This window comes from Myotis yumanensis, unplaced genomic scaffold (assembly GCF_028538775.1).
Source record: "Myotis yumanensis isolate MYYU_CA2020_CCGP unplaced genomic scaffold, mMyoYum1.0.hap1 SCAF_9, whole genome shotgun sequence".
NCBI lineage: Eukaryota > Metazoa > Chordata > Mammalia > Chiroptera > Vespertilionidae > Myotis > Myotis yumanensis.
Genome location: NW_027223760.1, coordinates 3661686 through 3678053, shown reverse-complemented (window position 1 = coordinate 3678053; position 16368 = coordinate 3661686). Strand labels below are relative to the sequence as shown.

At 48.1% G+C, this 16368-nt stretch overlaps 1 protein-coding gene and 1 pseudogene across 3 annotated transcripts in view; both read right to left on the bottom strand.

Moving 5' to 3' along the window:
- XRCC2 (X-ray repair cross complementing 2) overlaps positions 1 to 16368 on the bottom strand; it is a 181385-nt gene that overhangs the window by 42783 nt on the left and 122234 nt on the right. The window lies entirely within an intron of this gene.
- On the bottom strand, positions 2208 to 2878 carry LOC139016670 (single-stranded DNA-binding protein, mitochondrial-like; annotated as a pseudogene).

The following is a 16368-nucleotide window of genomic DNA, read 5'->3' as shown; positions in this document are numbered from 1 at the left end:
CCCTCTCAGGCACTGCCAGGGGTCAGTGCTGGCTTCTCACCTCGCAGCTTCAGGGCTCAGGTCCCTGCTTGCTGTCTGACCGCTTCCCTAGCTCCTTCCTCCTCCTGATACTGATCCTACTTCTCATCAACCTGGTCGGCAGTTCCCCGGATTCTGACCCAGAGTGGCAGTCATTTTCCAGAGGACAGTCATTGCTATTCCTCCCTGAAACCATCAGGCCCAGACCCTGTGTCAGGTACGTATGTTCTCTCATTTCATGCTCACAAAGCCCAGGAGGTCGGTGTCGCCCACTCTGCAGGTGGGAAGATGAATTTGAGAGCGCTGAGTACTCACCCAGGCACCCACAGGCAGCACCACGGGAAAGCACAGAGGCACTATGGGCACCCGGTGTGACTAAAGTTTTGTTCTAAATCACCTACCTTTCCTTTACCTGTGTGTCTTTTAAAATGCTCTTTCCTCTGCCTGCTGTCCTTAAGCTTCAATTCAAGCGTCTTCTCCAAGAACTCTTCCCTGGACTCTTGGCCTCTGGTGCCCCTCTCTCTGCTGGGGCATCTGCTACATTTGATACCCAGGAGAATGGGGCTCCAGCCAGGATTAAGACTCTGCTTTTCATCTCTGAGTCTCCACCATCCAGCACTAGTCCCTGACAAACAAGTGTTTCCTATTAATAATTGATACACTTGCCCTGGCCAGTTTTCTCAGTGGTTAGAGCATCAGCCCGTGGACTGAAGGGTCTTGGGTTCAATTCCAGTCAAGGGCAGGTACCTTGGTTGCAGGCTCGATCCCCAGTGCCAGTCAGGGCACATGTGGGAGGCAACCAGTCGATGTGTCAATCTCACATTGATATTTCTCTAAGTGTCTCCCCCTCCCTTCCACTCTAAAAACCAATGGAAAAAAATATTCTCAAGTGAGGATTAACAACAACAAAATAATAATAATTAATATATTATTTTTTCTAAATTAATTAACAAAGAGTGAAGTCCACTGGTAAGGTTGTTGTTTGAAACCCGGACTAACAATAGTGAGCATGTGTTGTTGAAGAAGTGCACGCACATCCTGGTTAACAGAATTGGTGGGTTGACTGTTGTGATTTCCAGTTTTGCTGCATTGTTTCTTTGGGGAAATACAGACCAAATTTAAGGAAGGGTCATAGACCTAAATTTTAGACCATCACTCTGACAATTGGTGGCCTGCTTGTAGAGCTGACTACTTTATATTATCTATTTAGAAGTTACTTTAAGGGTAACTGGCTATCTATCTGTACATTTTTGTCATCCATCTACTCATCCATCCATCCTTCCACCCATCCACCTACCCATCCATCCATTCAGTCATCCACCCCTCCACCCACCCATCTATCCATCATCCACCCATCCATCTACCCATCCATCCATTCAGTCATCCATCCCTCCACCCACCCATCTATCCATCTATCATCCATCATCCATCCATCCTACACTCACGTTAAGGACTTACTACTTGCCAGCCACTATTTTAGGTATCTGGGCCACAGGTGGACAGCACGGTCCCTGAAATCAGAGGTTGAGTCTGATGGAGGCAAATAGCTACAGCCAAATGATAACAGCAGACACAGCCAATCAGAGGGGTGGACACTTAATTCTACTTGAATAGAGTAGAGGAGGCTTCTAAGAGGAAGTGGTACTTGTACTGAGTCTTGTTGAAGGCGGTGACTTCTCAAGCTGCCTGGCAACCACCCTTGTTACTCTACCTTGAATATGAATGTTTAAGGATGTTTATGAGTTTTAAAAAGCCTATAGAGGAAAAAAAAGCCTATAGAAAAAACTATCCATAGAGGGGCCTAGGATTGTCTTTTGAGAAAAATGGCCACCCTGGTATAGACCATTGTCCTGATGATATTGATCGGTTGTCCAGCTGGTCCTAAAGGGCAGGCACACACCTGCTCACCCGTTGGAAGGGAAAGAAGAGGAGGTCCACCAGAGTGGCCGTGTTGGGAATATCTCATTGGCTACCAGAGTTTTCCTGCAGCCGGGACGAAAGGATCTAAAAACCGGGTAAAGGAATTTGAGGTGCATCTGGTTTTTGTTTTTTAATCTTCACCTGGGGATGCTTTTTCCATTCATTTTTTTATATAAAAGAATATTTTAATTTTTGTCCTTAAAAACTATAAAGACTATACATGATTTGGAAATAAGACTATACCAAACACTGGCCAAAGAATGGTCCGCTCTATGCCTTCTCTTTTGTCTGGTCACTCAGAAATATAATGTTATCAGCTATGATTGTTGTTGCTTATTGCCTCACATTATTTTTATCCATATATTCACCATAGTCTACTTTCTCTTCCACATAAATTTTCGAGACCCCCTTTCCACATACTGATATGCCACATCTCTGAGGCCTGGCTGGAATACTGAAATGCTGTGCCATGTTGTCTTTTGACTGATGCCACCCATTTGATATGCTTCATTGTCTCCTGATTTCCACATCTTATTTGTTTTTTTTAAAAAATATATTTTATTTATTTTTTACAGAAAGGGAGAGGGATAGAGAGTTAGAAACATCGATGAGAGAGAAACATCGATCAGCTGCCTCCTGCACACCCCCTACTGGGGATGTGCCCGCAACCAAGGTACATGTCCTTGACCGGAATCGAACCTGGGACCCTCGAGTCCGCAGGCGGATGCTCTATCCACTGAGCCAAACCGGTTAGGGCCATATCTTATTTGTTGCTAGAGAAAATACTGTGACTGGGTTTTCCCTCCCACCTGTCTGGTGGCAGGATCCCGCCCAACCCGCCCAAGTAACTGCACACGATTCAGAGATCTTTCAAGAACCAAGCTGCTTACTTATGTCTTACAAATTTATGAAACACCTGCAATACAGGTATTCGAAACATTGATTCTACTTTTCCTAAAATCTACTCTTTAATCCTTTCCGGATGCTCCAGCCAGATAGCTCCAGGCCTGGAGGACACTTCGCCTCCATTCATTTTTTTTAGAGAGTAGGAGAGAGAAAGACAGAGAAACGTCGATGTGAGAGAAACACATAGACTGGTTACCTCCTGCACACGCCCTGACCAAGGCCTGAGCTGGGGAGGAGCCTGCAACCGAGGTACATGCTCTTGACTGGAATCGAACCCAGGACCCTTCGGTCCTCAGGCCAATGGTCTATCCACTGTACCAAACTGGCCAGGGCTGGGTTGCATTTACAAACCCTAATTCCTACTCTAAACCCACTCTAAACAATAAGTCCGCATTAGGTTCCAGAACTCTGCTTCTGGAGGGCAGATATGAGCATGCAGACATGTAGGAAGTGCTCAGCAAGTTGGTTATATGCTGGTTTGATGCCAGACACTTGCATTCAAGGGATTCATACTCAGGTGCAGGGATGTCATGTGGGGAGGTATTTATAGTGAGGAAGGACCCTGCCATGTCTGTTAAGTCTAGCGATATACTTGATTGTCTGCTGGGCCCTGAGTGGTCATGGGGATTAATATACAGACGGGTGATTCAAGAAAGATTCAACTGTCTTGCATATGTTGACTGAAGCTCTATAATTACTGTAACCTGTGAGATACCTGCTGAAAGAGGGCCAAGCAGTGTAGTAGGAAATGCGTAAGGCATGGACTGGAGGTCTGGGTTTACATCTTTACGGGGTGTAATGAATGATCTACTGCTGCAAAACAGACGATCCCCAAGCTCACGGTGGCTCAGAAATGCTGCCAAGGACTCTCTTTGACCAAACCTTACTCAGGCTCCCTTGGGCCCTCATCTTGACAAGGTCTCCATTGAGGCTGTGAGAACTGCAAAATCTCCCCCCCCCCCCCCCCCCTGCCCCCTCCCGCCCGACCCAGCACCTGCCTTGCCTAACATATCCCAGAAAACAGCTCCCTACCCACTTTTGGTAATTTTCCACTTTGCTGACTCTGCTCAGTGGTTCCTCCCCCTGCTCTCTCGCTCCCATCCTGCAGGAGTCGAAGTAGAATCTATGTTGCCACAAACGTCCAGGTCTGCTTCCCTATGACACCTCAATAAACATTTAGACCTCAGCTTTCAGCACAGAACCTCGCCACAGGGCCGCTTGAGACATGGCAGCTGGCTCCCGCAGTGGAGGGAGAGAAGGCGTGAGCTGGAACGCCTTTTATGACCAAGTCACACCTGGTCACTTCTGCGATAATCCATTGAGTTCCCAGGGCAGCCCTAGTCACTGTGAGAGGCACTCCGGGGACTCCGAGGCTGCTGTGACTGCTAGACTCAGTGTCCTGGCGGGGGGAGGGGGGGGCAGGTCGCTGGGACAGGGAGCGGAGGACTGGGCTTCATGTAGGAGGTCCCTCCTAGCCCTGACTCATCTTCTCTTCAATGTGAGAGTTAGTCATTGAATGAAAGAGTTAATGTGCTTCCAGAAGCATTTCTCACAGAGAGCAACGCATCTGCCAGGGTCTGGCGGGGTTCTTAGAATTGGGTGGCTGGCTCTATGGGGGAGGGGAAGAGGGAGGGGGTCGCAGCTGTGTGGGTTTCCCACCATGTCTCCTCTCGCTTCCGAGACCAGGGAGGTGGGAGGGGGCACGAACAGGTGGCCCCCGACTGGTCTGGCCTGGATAATTCCTGCACAAAGACACCAGGCTTTGGAAAGGAAGCCGAGAGGGGGGACTGGCAGGCTGCGCGGAGGGCTCCCAGTTCCCTTCTCCTAGGGCCCCCCACCTGATGAACGCTCTGCCCCAGATGGATCCGGCTGCTGGAACTCTCCTCCCGCAGCAGTGCCAGCCCTTTCCTCCTCTCAGCACAGCTTTTGGCTGGTCCCAGTCTCCCCGACCCCAACATGTCCTTGGGGCAAACCACTGTCGGGGTGAATTGGTTGTCCCCTGGGGAGCAGGAGAGGACTCCAGAGGGAAGGGACTGAGGGGAGTTCAAAGCCCTGGACCCTTGACCCTGAGATTCTCTTGACTCCTCAGTACGTTTCGTTCTGAGTGAACAAATATTGTCACTTTCAGAGAAGAGCTCTGGCTCTGTCTACCTTCCCAGAGGAGGGGGAGGACGATGGGGCAGGCTCCCCAGCCAGGAAGCTGAGGAGTTGCTGCTGTCATTGACGATGTGAAAAAGAAACCCCTCAACCCACATCCCTTGGGAGGTCGAATTCCCTGATTTCTCCTGTTCTCTCCCCCATTCCTTACAGTCTCCTAGGACGGCTGCAAAGCATCCTGATGGACCATGTGGCAATGGAGTCTGAGTCCCTCTCCTTCCCCCTTCCCGCAAGAACAGGCTTTTTGCACCGTTGACTAGTCACTGGCGAACTGCTCTTCCTGGAGACAGCTGGCAAGAGGAGGGGCCGCGATGAATCCCAGGGGAGGGAGCAGGGAAGACAGGGGCTCTGTGTCCCCCTACTCCACCCCCTCCCTCACTTGGCTTCCTCTTTGCTCTGCTGTGCTACGGCTCTCCGGGCCCCTCCCACGCTGCTCTTTATTCAGCGGGGATCTCAGGGTCCCTCCAGGGAAAGCGCAGCGCCCTGGGCTCAGGGTGCCAAGTCCGCGGGGAGGGAGGGTCCGGCACAAAGCCCCTTTATGCTGTGCGCTCCTCTTCCTGGCCTGGCCGCCCGCACCGCTTCCCTGCGACTCTCTTCAGCCTTTCTTTTCCAGTTGACTTGGTTATTACAGTACATGGACCGGGAGGGAAGGCGCGGAGGCCAGGCCTGGCGCTGCAGGCTGAGCGGAGAGGGCTCCCTGGCCCTGCCATGGCCGCGGGTCACATTCCCACTGCTGGCCCAGGGCGCCTTCTTGGGCTCCTTCCATGGCGGGGGAGGGGGTCAGGCAGCGCCAAGTCTAGGACATTTCTAAAAAGGGTGCTGGGTATGGAGGTCAGCGAGCCCTATTGGCTCAGCTCCCGCCCAGGCACTAAGTATAACAAATAAGATCAATGCGCTGAAAAAGGGAGCCTGCTCCAGGGTTGATGTTAGAGTAGCGTGGGGCTGCCCAGGTCAGGGCTCCGGGGCTGTCCATCTGTGGACAGACTCCGGGGGCAGCCAGGGGTGCCTCCTGCCCCGACCAGACCCTGAGCCTAGCCTGGGAGCCAAGGCGGTGGGCGCCCCCTTCCTACTCATGGTGGGACTTCCTCCTTCAGGCAAGTTTTCAAGGGGTTACTAGAACCTGCAAGAGCTACAAACATGGCATCAACGTTGAACATCTGCTGTATGTTTAAAAAATCTTTTTAATTAAACCCTTTAAATTTGTAATCAGACAATTGGAGTTTCACTTTTGAGGTCCTGTATTTCATGGTGAAAACACAAAAGTTAGTATGTGGAGCGAAGGTCAGCCTGAGCAAGGAAGGCAACGCCCGGCCGCAGTGGTTCCCCCTCATGTACATAACCTCAGACAAGTGCCCGCTTTCCGAATATCCTGCTTGAGGACGGGAAGTGGACAGCCAGCTCCATTAAGGGCTGGAGGCAGGTGCTGGCCAACGCTCAGGTGTGACACTTAATAAAAGCCCATCTGGAGTGTTGGTCACGTGACTGGAAAGGTAGTGACTCGGGTCGGTTTGGGAGCTGTGGACAGCGTGGACACTGGTCAGCGCCTGCACCACGTTACACATAAAAATATTTCAGCCCCGGCAGGGTAGTTAGTTCAGTTGGTTAGAGCATTGTCCCGACACGCCAAGGTTTCGAGTTCGATCTCGGGTTTGATTTCCGGTCAGGGCACATACAAGAATCAACCAATGAATGCACCACTAAGTAGAACAATAAATCTCTCTCTCTCTAAAATAAATAAAAAATTAAAATATATAAAATATTCAAATACACCTCCATCAGCCATTAAATGGATGCTGCTCCACTCCCTCCCACTCCACCCCCAAATCTGTCTGCCCCAACCTCCTCCAGGCCCCTCCTGGAGCTATTCAAAATCCAGCTGCTAAAGGGTTAAGTCCGGTGGAGCTGGTGTCCAGAGGGTCTTGGAGTTACAGCTCGGACCCGGCCCGTCAGACATTGCACACATTAGCCCTGGCGGCACCAATAACTGGAATCCGTGTTGGCAGAGTTATCTGGGAGGAGCTTGGCTGTGGCGGCGCTTGAAGGTCTGATCCACTGAATCTGAGAGTGAGGTCTGGTGCGTGGGGTGGGGGTGGGGGGCCCACGGCATGAAACCCGTTCCTAGACATCAAAATTTGATTTATTATTTTTTTAAAATTTGATTTATTAATATTGGCAACAGTGATGGGCCATCTTGCCAACAAAGTTCCTCAGATTGAAATCACATGAAACTTCCCCGTTCCTGCTAGCACCACATACGCCCTTTCCTTTCTCAAGCAGCAAATTCACTTAAAATAATTAAGGAAAGATTGATAGGGTTTTGGAATTGTAATGAAAAATATGATCTCATTAGCAAGTCATGAGTAAGGGCCCGGCGCTCTGTCAGACATGCGCACTCCTGCGTAATTAGAAGCTGGTGCGGGGAGCTAATAATGGCAGGAATTAAAACACTAAAATGGTTTCCCTTTACACTTCTTGGCTGTGCTGAAATCTTCCTTCTGCAAAGATCTGGAAAGAGATGTCCTTCGAAAGAACACTGTAACTGAGCTGGTGACAGGAAATGGCGGGGAACAAACGGGAAGGACAGGTGAAAGGGGTCTGCTCTTACTGGGCCCACTGTCCCATCACAGACATCAGCAGTCACAGGAGAAAGGGTCCCACCCACTTATCTTCACGAGGATAAACACACACCTGAGGGGAGCACATTCTGAAAAGAGCCGACGATTAAACAAAGCGGTTACCCTTCAGAAGAGACACACAAGTTCTGAACAGGCTACGCTACGGTGAGTTTAGCGTGAGACAAACAGTATGGCAAGTGCATTTCTGCCCCGTCCAGCTGGCAGAAATGAGCTTGAATTGGCCAAAGCCTGGATTTGCTCAGCTGTAAAATGGGAACAGGAAGAGCAACCTCCCAGGTGTACTGTGAGAAGGAAATGACATCTACAGAGCAGGCATTCATTTGAAAAGATTGATCTTTTCCCTTTTCCTCGGGAACCTTACTTGGTTGACATCTGAAAGTGAACAATGTCCCCTTCTTCACGTCACAGGAACCTGTGATTTGAGAGCCTGTGATTTGCCAGGTGTCGTGGAGGGAGGGCACAGCGATGAGTCAGAGAGCCTTGGAAAGGATCTGTAATCTTGTTGCAAGCAGGATGAAGGAGATGGGCAAGTGTGTACCAATTACCTACCAAGCACGATGGGCTGATGCTGCAGAAGTCAAGGACACTGGAAGAGGCCTGCACAGGATGATTGCATGAGGGTGTCAGAGGAGCTGATGCTCAGCTGGCCTGCACTACGATGCCGCTGTTAAAATATTAAAACCCTGAGCCCCTCACTGTACTCCCCTCTGCCCCTCACCCTGGCTCCCTCCCCTGGAACCCAAGGCCCTCCCCCAATTCAGCGATAAAGGGTTAACGGCCCATCGTGGCAGGGAACTAGAGGCCCGCCTCTGTGCACAGCCAGAATTGATAGGATGGTGCTGATGGTGGGGCAGTGGTTAAATATTTTCAGTATCACCCGAGTGCGTGTGAGGGAGAAGGGCTTCGTAAGCTTGCTGGCGTATGCAGCGTGCTGATGAGGAGAACGGGATTTTGACAGGTGAAAACCTGAGAGGGCATGCTGGGAGGAGGAACAGCCTGCAGGAAATCGAGGAAGGCACAGTAAGAAGCCACCTCGGGAGTAGCGAGTGGGAAAGGTGACATGGTCGGACACAGGACAAAACTATTCTCAGCATATTGTGGAAGGTTGCAACCTTTACGTGCGGACAGTTAACTTTGTTTAGTAGGGAGGCCCTGAAGGCTTTGAACCGGGAAATGGTGGAAGGTTCACTTTGAAGTAGTACGTAAGAAATGACATGAGGCAGAAAAAATGAGTTCAGGGAAGAAATCACGGGGCCTGAATCGGATGCTCGTAATGTAAATAAGAGGAAGACAGGAATACAGGACATAGACTGGAAGCAGACACCACAGAACCCACTGATCGCTGGCCACACAGGCCCTCACAAGCTCCTCAGAGACAGAATCCGGCCCAATGTCACCTCTGGACACGATCCCGAGTCCGAATGAGCTAGGAACCTGGGGTCAGGCCAGGTCATTCTGCTGAGCTTCCCACCCAACCCTGTGCTCATCCTCCTCCTGCCGGAGCCTCCTCTCCCTTGACCCAACCTCCCTTTCCATCAGGCCTTTTATTTATTTATTTATTTAATCAATCCTCACCAGAGGGTATTTTGCCATTGATTTTTAGAGAGAGTGGAAGGAAGGGGCGAGACCGAGAGAGAGAAACATCCATGTGAGAGAGACATGTCGATTGGCTGACACACTGATTGGTGTGCCAGCCACTGAGTGGTGTTTTGTAGACATTCTCTGATGCAAGACCCTTTCCGTCTTTGTCCAACACGAGGCTCCCCCCAGAGCAGCGGTGGGTGGAGGTGGTTTGTTTATGCCAACCCTGTGTAACAAGGGCCTGAGATCAGTGTTTTCCTGGCTCTTTGCTGCCCACCAGCTTTTCCAAATGGTTACCGTTCCGCCCCAGTACAAACTCCTTCCGCTCTTTGAGGGTTTACCAGTTGGTTGCAGGCCGACCTTGTTTCATTGCACTTTGTTTTATTGTGCTTCACAGATGTTGTGTTTTTTACAAATTGAAGGCAAGACCCTCCAGCAACAAAAAAGTTACTACTTGCTTTATTAGGGTGGTCTGGAACCGAACCTGAAAAATCCCTGAACTATGGCTGTACTTTTTACCTTCCTCTGTGCCATCTACTTAAATCCTGGCCACTCTTCCATATTCACTGAAGGCTTGGCACAGTTTAAACCGCCCATCAAACCATCCTGAGTGACGTCAGGGCCCATCTGAATAATCACCTCCAGGTCCCATAGTCTTCCCCTCCTTTCTTTCCCCTCCTTTCTTTCGGTTCCAATGGTACACCTACACCTTGCCATCCCTGCACCTATGGGTCCTTGTCAGAAATACCACTCTCAGACTCTAAGGTCCTATCTTCCTACACCCTAGACCACCGCCCCACATCCAGTACAACACGGAGTACAAGTGGTAATAGTGGACATCTTTCCTCATTCCTAATTGCAAAGGGAAAACTTTCAACATTTTTTTTATTGAGTATCTTTGCATAGGTTAATTTTATCAAACATTTTAATTCATCGGTTAAAATCATTTTCCTCCTTTATTTTGTTAGTGTGCTAAATTACACTGTATTTTAATAAACCAATTTTATATTCATGGTATACATTCAAATTGGTCATGATGCATTAGCTTTTTATATATGTTCAGAATCACTTGGGCAATGTTTTATTTGGTATCTTTGCATATATGTTCATGAATAACATTGGTCTGTAATTTTTTATTTTTTCATGTAGTATCATTAATAGGTTTTGGTACAAAGTTATGATAGCCTCATATAATGAGTTGAAGAATGTTATCTCTTTTTCATTTATCTGGGAGAGTTTGTATAAGATTAGTTTTATTTATTTCTTATATGTTGGTAGAGTTCACAGGAAAAGCCCATTGGGCTTGGAGTTTTCTTTGGGGGAAGGTTTTAAATTACAGAGTCAACTTCATTTATAGGTACATGACTATTCAGGTTTTCTATTTCTTTTTGTATCAGTTTTTTATCAAAATTTTCAAACTTTTACATGAAGTTGTTTGTATATTCTTACTGTCCTTTTACAGTATATATATATATCTGCAATTTTGGGGTGGAGTGTCCTATTTATGTCCTTTAGGTCAGTTTCTTAATCTTGTTCAAATTGACCAGAATTGAAACTGGGACCCTTCAGTCCAAAGGGTCCACTGAACAAAACCAGCCAGGGCCTCTTACTGTTTTGTTTTTTTTTTAAGTCATTTCTTTTTTTTTTTTTTAATATATTTTATTGATTTTTTACAGAGAGGAAGGGTGAGAGATAGAGAGTCAGAAACATCGATGAGAGAGAAACATCGATCAGCTGCCTCCTGCACACTCCCCACTGGGGATGTGCCTGCAACCCAGGTACATGCCCTTGTCCGGAATCGAAACCGGGACCTTTCAGTCTGCAGGCCGACGCTCCATCCACTGAGCCAAACCGGTTTCGGCTGTTTTTTGTTTTTTAAAAAATATTCTATTAATTACTGAAGAGTGGTGTGTTAGAATCTCCGAGGATAATAGATTTGAGTGCTTCTCTTTGTACTTTTATTGAAATATTTACTTAATTACAGGACATGGGTCTATTTGATTAGTTTTCCATTTATAATTCTTAGAATGTGTGCCTCTGAAATTTGCAGTATCTGGAACATTACAATGCTTTTCTCCCAGCCCTCTGCCCACCCTCTCCAAATTCTCCCACCAGTCTTATTGGCTGAGCAACTCTCGTTCATCCTTTAGAACTCAGGTTAGTGCTGCTTCCTCCAGGAAGACTTCCCAGCTTTGAGTGAGATGCTCCTCCTCTGCATTACCATGTCTGTGACATTGCGTTCTAATTTTTTCTTTCCTTTTTTGGTGTGAATCTTTCAATGTTAAAAGGAATCCTCTACTCTTCAAAGTCCTGTGATGACACAATAATATATGTCTTGTTGGCACTGGGTGGTTGTGCCTTGTACATAGAATATGCTCAGTAAATATTTAGTGGATGAGTAACTAAATGAAGGCTTCTGCATTTCAGCTTGGCACTTTCAACTTTGTCTACCCAGCTTCTAACCATACTGCCCCTTGCCTCTTCCACCTAGCATCCCGTGGCCTGTCCTGTTTTCTACTGTACTTCAGTGCCAACCCAGGTCCCGTAGCCTGCAGGACTGACGCTTGAGGACGGCCGGTTTTCCTTTGTTTTGCTCATACGTAGCATTCATCCTTCTGTATCTGCCACCACGTTCCCATCACTTCGTGGATTTTGAGCCATCACTGCATCAACCACCGCATCAGCCGTGGCTCTCTTTTGGCCAGTCTCCTCGGGGTCACCTGGGTTTGACCCCCTATTGTAATTTCCTTCCCAGGAGCACACTTAGCCTTCCTGCTGTTCGTCTTGGTTCCTTGCCCAAGTTTGTGGTCCTGAGCAGCACTGGTGACTTACCATCTCCAACAAAGCCATTCACCAGCACACTTCCAACCTGGTAAAAGTCGGTGTAATAAAGACTGTATTCAATGGCCGAGTCTGAACAACACCTGGGAAATCAAAGGGTAATTTACCATTCCAGATTTGTTTTTTCTTTTCTTTTTTTCCTTCTCTCTTTTCTCTTGGAATTTATAACTAATTTCTCTAATTTATAAATTTGGAGTTTACCGTACTCCTAAAAGTCATTAACCCAGCCAGTCATAATAGAAGCATAGAAAGTGAGGGGTTGTAAAGCATCCAGATAGAGTAGCACAGCTTCCTCGTCTTGTAGATGAAGAAACTGAGTCCTGGAGTGGCCGCTTCATTTCTTCTTCCGGAAGCGTGACAGGCGTATGGCCCCACCACCACACAAGGCACGGGCTGTTTTTGAGTGAAGTGCGCATGATCTGAATGTTACGATGCTAGCCAGAAAAGCAAGATACGAACAAACCACTGCTTTTCTTATTTAACTTCTAACTTGTTTACTAAAACTAAACTGCCCTGGATTCAGATGATATTGTCTAGTTATCTGCTAATAATGATGACTTACCTTTGTAAGAGTTTTCCTCGGCTAGGCACTACTCTAAATATTTTATGTCTCACAATAACCCTATGAAATAGACACTCCATTGCTCCCAGGTGGCAGAGGAAACTGAGGCATGGCGGGCTAAGTGCTGTGCCTAAGGTCACCCAGCTGGTCACTGTCACAACCAGGCACTCTGGCTCCAGAGCCAGGGTCTTCTGAATGTCCACACAGCCTGTCGGGCAGTTTTCTTTTCTCTTCCAATATTGCAGCGGTTCTCAATCTGTGGGTCGAGACCCCTTTGGCGGTAGAATGACCCTTTCACAGGGGTCGCCTAAGACCATCCTGCATATCAGATATTTACATTACGATTCATAACAGTAGCAACATTACAGTTATGAAGTAGCAACGAAAATAATTTTATGGTTGGGTCACAACATGAGGAACTGTATTTAAAGGGCCAGAAGGTTGAGAACCACTGCAATACTGGCTTTCTGGTCTTACCTGGGAAAAGTCTCAGATTTGGCCAAACTCAAGGAATCACTGGTTTCCTGGAAGGGCCCAGAAAATGCTAGGACTTCTCTTCTTCATTCTCTAAGCACTTCCTTTGTTCATCGCTCCCTTACTCCACCTCCCCTGTTCACTGCTGTGACTCATTTACCAGTGAGTCTTCTCTCCTCTCTCCTCGAGCCTGAGTTCACGTCATGCTCAACTTGGTACTCCCAGCAGACAGCACGGTGCCCAGCACGCAGTGGGCTTACTGACTGTGCTCCAGTCCCCTTCAATCGCTAGTAACTGAAAGGATCTGAGAGATAAGCAGCCTCTATGGGCATAAACTCAATACCACATATCTATTGATTTTTTGCTTTAATAATGGGTAATGGGCCCTAGCTGGTTTGGCTCAGTGAATAGAGCATCAGCCTGTAGATTAAAGGGTCCTGGGTTCAATTTCAGTCAGGGGCACACATGCCTGGGTTTTGGGCTTGATCCCCCAGTGGGGGGCATGCAGGAGGCAGCCGATCAATGATTCTCTCTCATCATTGATGTTTCTATCTCTCTCTCCCTCTCCATTCCTCTCTGAAATCAATAAAAATATATTTTAAAAAAATAATGGGTAATGGGATTGGTTTAACTTGTTGTGGCCAAAGGGCCTGCTCTGGCGCTACTTGTTACGGCCAAGCTCAGTCCCTGGTTGCAGAACTCAGTCCCTGTTCGGGCGCCATATGTTGCGGCCAAAGGTAAACTGAGTGGGGGGAGGGGCGGTGAAAGGATTAAGGAAAAGACAGACAAGAGAATAATAGCTGGGTCTCGGTGGGACGCTGCTCCCTGATAAGGAGACAGTGCCAGCGCCCACAAGCCGTGTCTTTATTTTATAGCAAATGCCACGAGGCAAAGTAGGGGCGTGATCATGTTGTTTACAGCATTCTCGTAAGTTTCAACCTCACTCAACTATATGCACCTGAACTCTACCACAAGGCACGTGGGCCTACGTGTTTGGACCACAGGTTCAAGCTTACAGCTACAGCCATTGGCTATAATTGTGCTGGGTGGGCCCTGCCCTCCAGCTGGGACTTGCACGTGGCAATGAGAGGACCCTGTCCTTTCATTAGTCCGAGGCTTGAACCTGGCCAAAACACCGTAACTGCGCCCACATTAACTGATCTTTGATTGGCTCTAAGGATTAGAAAATAGTCAGGTGTAGCCTGAGCTGCCCCTCAGCAAAACTGCCACGTTGGTGGCATCTGTCTTTGCCCCGTGAAAGCTCCCACCTTCTGCGTGCAGCGGCCTCTCACAGCCCGGCACCCGGCCCTCCTGGTCACGGCTTAGTCACTCCTCCACTGGCCTCTTCTCAGCTTGCCTTCCAGGTTGGGAACCATGACAAGTGGGTTCAATTTACAGGTGGGAAGAGCATCTGCGCTTGCCCTCGATGGAGTCGGGAACTGAATGCTCCTTTTCTCAAGTTGGCAAAATAAGGGGATGGGAAGAGACGATGACGGTGACGGCAGCCTCTACGCATCGAGGCAGACATCATGGGAATCATGTGACATGTGCGCTGACCTGACAGATGTCACAGCATTTACATGAGATGGACACTGTTCCCATTGGGCAGGGCAGGGAATAAAGACGGGCAGGACACACCTCTAGTTTCACAACCAATAAATGGCAAAGTTGAAATACAAACTCTTACCTGTCTGTCTTAAACCTGGTTCTTTTACCCTCTAGTCCAAACTTCCAACCTTCACACACCAGGATATTCTGTGAATTGGAAGGCATGGCCCAAACTCTAGTCCAAATGATTAAAATTTTATTGTAGCATTTAGTGACTGAGGGAAATAAGTGAGGACATATTTGGGGGCATAAGGGCCAATTTGTTGCTCCTAAAATTACATCACCCGATCTCCTATTTATTTAGATCTGGCAATGGTGAAGGTAACAGAATTGGAGCAGATGGTTAGAGAGCCTGCGGCTTGCTGGAGTCCAATCAATACTGCAGTGAGCAAACCCATCATGGCTGGGCAGCCTCACCAGGAAAGGCCCCGCCTTTGTCAAGGACCATTCATTCTTCCCTCGCAAAACAAACCCTCCTCCGCTCCCTGAAGAGTAAGTCAGTTTCAGAAGGGAATACATGTGAGTTCTTTTGAGCTTTTAAGGAATTTAATGGGGAGTCAAAACAGAAAAAAAGAAGAAAAAAAGCTTCCATAAAATTCCAGTAAGAAATACTGAACTGAAGAGGATATCTGATCGCTAAAGTGATTATTGTAGCAAAGTTAAAAGCCCTCAGATCTTTGATTTCTGTCTTTGGAACGAACACTATTAAACATTTTATACAATATTAAACACTTACACATTAAACAATGTTATACATTTGCAAATCAGTTGATGGTACCTCAATGTAGGGCTAAGGACAGCTCCTGTGTGCGCCTTGGCTTAACTGAAGAGGCTGCCTACCACCTGCCGTGAGCACCCTGTGTAATTGAAACAGCCGAGCTGGCTGGACCCGTCACCCGTCAGGTACTGTTCTAGGAAGAGCAGTCAAGGCACCTTCATGACAATCAGCTGTGACCTTGGGCAAGCCACGCATTCTCCATGGTCTCAGCTCCTTCCCCTGGAACAGCAGCTTCTAAGAATCCCTTAGGGCAGTGGTCGGCAAACTGCGGATCGCGAGCCACATGCGGCTCTTTGGCTCCTTGAGTGTGGCTCTTCCACAAAATACTGACTTCTGCGCATGGGCCACGAAGTTTCAATCGCACTGTACGTGGGCGCCCGCACGTGGTATTTTGTGGCAAACTACGGCCCGCGGGCCGTTGAAATGAATAAAACTAAAAAAAAAAAAAAAAAAAAAAAGACCGTACCCTTTTATGTAATGATGTTTACTTTGAATTTATATTAGTTCACACAAACACTCCATCCATGCTTTTGTTCCGGCCCTCCGGTCCAGTTGAAGAACCCATTGTGGCCCTCGAGTCAAAAAGTTTGCCCACCCCTGGTCTAGAGTGTGATTTGAAGGGGTAGTAAGGGCCACCTGTCCAAAGTTATAGCTCCTGAGTCTTAACGTAATACCCTCAGGCTCCTCAGCCCTGCGGTTTGAAGCAGCGTCCCCTGTGTGGGCTCTTCGGGAGGCTCACTCACCCCTTTAGCAGATGTTTAGTGAAAGCCTGGGTGCCTGGCTATGTCCCACCGTCAAGTAAGTCCGAGCAACACTGGACTAAACAATGAGTGTCCTGCGCTAGTATGTGATATCACTCAGGCCCTGCAGAACGTCCTGCCTGGGGA